Source organism: Sphaeroforma arctica (genome assembly GCF_001186125.1).
Source record: "Sphaeroforma arctica JP610 unplaced genomic scaffold supercont1.2890, whole genome shotgun sequence".
Classification (NCBI taxonomy): domain Eukaryota; class Ichthyosporea; order Ichthyophonida; genus Sphaeroforma; species Sphaeroforma arctica.
Window position 1 is genome coordinate 1 of NW_014037668.1, and position 2,726 is coordinate 2,726.

The following is a 2,726-nucleotide window of genomic DNA, read 5'->3' on the forward strand; positions in this document are numbered from 1 at the left end:
ACCACACACATACACAACACACACACACACACACACACACACACACACACACGCGCACACACACCCACGCCCACATACACGCACCCACAACCCCCACCCCCACTACCCCCCCCCACCACACACACAAACACTCACACACTCACCTACCCACGGGCAGGCTAGAGATTGTGCAGTATCTCATCTCCAAAGGCGCGAATGCCGAGTTCAAGGACAAGTGGGGGTTTAACGCGTACCAGACAGCGCTGCAACTGGGGCATCCGGAGATCGCCGACTTTCTGAACCACAACGCTATGTTTACGTTAAAAACGGAGTTGACGGTGGACGATCCCGTGACTGCGGGTGAGTGCTGAGGGGGTTAGTGTGTGGGGATGTATGTTGGAGTGATGGTGTAGGTCTTAAGATTTTAGGGTTATAGTGATTTAGGGGGTTTAGAGTTATTGTGTGTAAGTGCCTTATGCGTCAGTGTACGGTGAGGTGTGAATGATTGAGGCTTTGTTTGATTTTTCGTGTAGCGAGTGGTAGAGTGTGTATAAGTTTAGCATTAACGGCCTGGACGAAAAGGGTTGCCCCGGCCTGGCCATGTTTTAGGGTTTTAGGGTTCTATGGTTACCATGTTCTAGATCACAGTCTTAGTGGTTTTACAGAGAGTGAGTCATCGGAAGAGCTGTGGCAGATAGCCTCAGTTTGATGCTATGCTCACACTGCGGGAGGCTACTTTGACTACATATGCAATATAGGTATATTCTACAACACAACACGTACAGTAAACACCTGCACTAGCATAAGCAACCTATTACAATAATAACAAACAACACACACCCTTGCACATCCTCACCCGTCCTTGCCCTGTCGTAGCCTTTGACAGGCAGTTGGATGAGGACAGTCAGATGCAGTGCTGCAAGCGCTTCGGTCGCAATCGCAGCATGATGCACACGGCCTTCAAAGGATTGCTGAGCGAACTGGCACACAAGGGCCAGTGGGAATTCGCCGAGTTTTGGACTGTCAGCCCTGAGTTCAGTGTGCTGCAATTCTGCCAGGTGGGTGGGAGGACGTTGTATGTGTGCGTGTGTACGCGTATATATATATATTTATATATATATACAATAAATATATATATATATAAATATAATATATATATATATATGTGTGTGTATGTTTGTGTATGTGTATATGTGTATGTGTATGTGTGTGTACATGTGTGTGTGTATGCACGTTTATATGTGTGTATCTGTATGTGTATGTGTAGGTATGTGTGTGCATATGCATATATGTATATGTGTATGTGTGTATGCGTGTGCCAACATACAGGTGTCCACTTGCAGGTGTTAAGGTGTACGGATAGGCATATGCACGTATGAGCCTACACGTGTACACGATAACGTTTACACAGCCGCAGATGTACACACAAAGGTATGTGTACTTGCAAGCATGCAGGCGTAGATGAGTGTGTATATGGATATGTGCGCATATATGGGACTAGCACGCAACCGTGCACACAACTACACGTTTATGTACAGGCACATGTAGTATACTCACCTGTACAGGCATCCATATATGCACGCACACACATGCATACACAACCACACACACGCATACTTACTTGCACACACACGCATACTTACTTACACACACACACATACACGCACATATACGCATACACACATACATGCACACGCATACATGCATACACCACACATACATACATACATACACACATACACACATACCACACACACACACACTCATACACGCATAGACGTACACATACGTGTACACACATACACACACACATACATATTTTCGCTACACACATACATACACACATACATATACATACATACACACACATACATACACCATACACACGCACACACGCACGCACACTTTCTCTCACTCTATCTCTATCTCTCTATCACACACATACACACGTACACACATACATACACACACTCTCTCTCCCCCACACAGATGCACAGATGCACACATACATACACTCTTGCACACAAACATAGGCGCACATAGGCACACATAGGCACACACACACACACAGTCTCTCACATGTTCTCTCACTTATACACACAAACATATGCACACATACACATACACACTCTCTTTCACTCTCGCATACACAAATGCACACTCTCTTTTACTCTCGCATACACACATACACACTCTCTTTCACTCTCACATACACACATACACTCTCACTTTCACTCTCACATACACACAGGAATGCTCCTGTATCAATGCACACGACGATGATGATCTCGAGACTCGATTAACGCGGTTCCGCAATGTGAGTCAGGGGTTGCTGATTGAGTATAACATATTCTTTGGCGGAAGTGTTCTGGCTAAAAGACGGCCCGCGTGGTTCACGGTATGGTCGTACTGTTTAATGTATTTGAGTGTATTGATATGCCCTCCTGTTTAGACTGGTTTGTTTTGCTGACACGCTTTGCTGTATATGTTTACGGGTGTTTTGGTACGATTTACGGTAGTTTCATACGAATTACGGATTGTAGTAACCATGGTATGTTTATACGGTTTACCATATTCTAGTATGTTAATACGTTTTTCGGTTTCTTTCCCGTTTTTTTTATACCGTTTTTTCGCATGGTTGGTATATCAGTACAGGTAACGATATTTTTAAAACGATTTGTAGTACGGTCTACGATATTTAGATATAACTATGTACATAATTACATATACATATACATATACATATA

At 43.9% G+C, this 2,726-nt stretch overlaps 1 pseudogene across 1 annotated transcript in view; it reads left to right on the plus strand.

Annotated features, from left to right (window-relative positions):
• Positions 1-151: 151 nt before the first annotated feature.
• The window catches only part of SARC_13091 (hypothetical protein), a pseudogene marked incomplete at its 3' end in the record, with an annotated part of 4,348 nt that continues 1,773 nt past the window's right edge, over positions 152-2,726 (plus strand). Inside the window, exons 1-3 of the mRNA in view lie at positions 152-339; positions 856-1,037; positions 2,231-2,377. The remainder of the gene's footprint in view (positions 340-855; positions 1,038-2,230; positions 2,378-2,726) is intronic.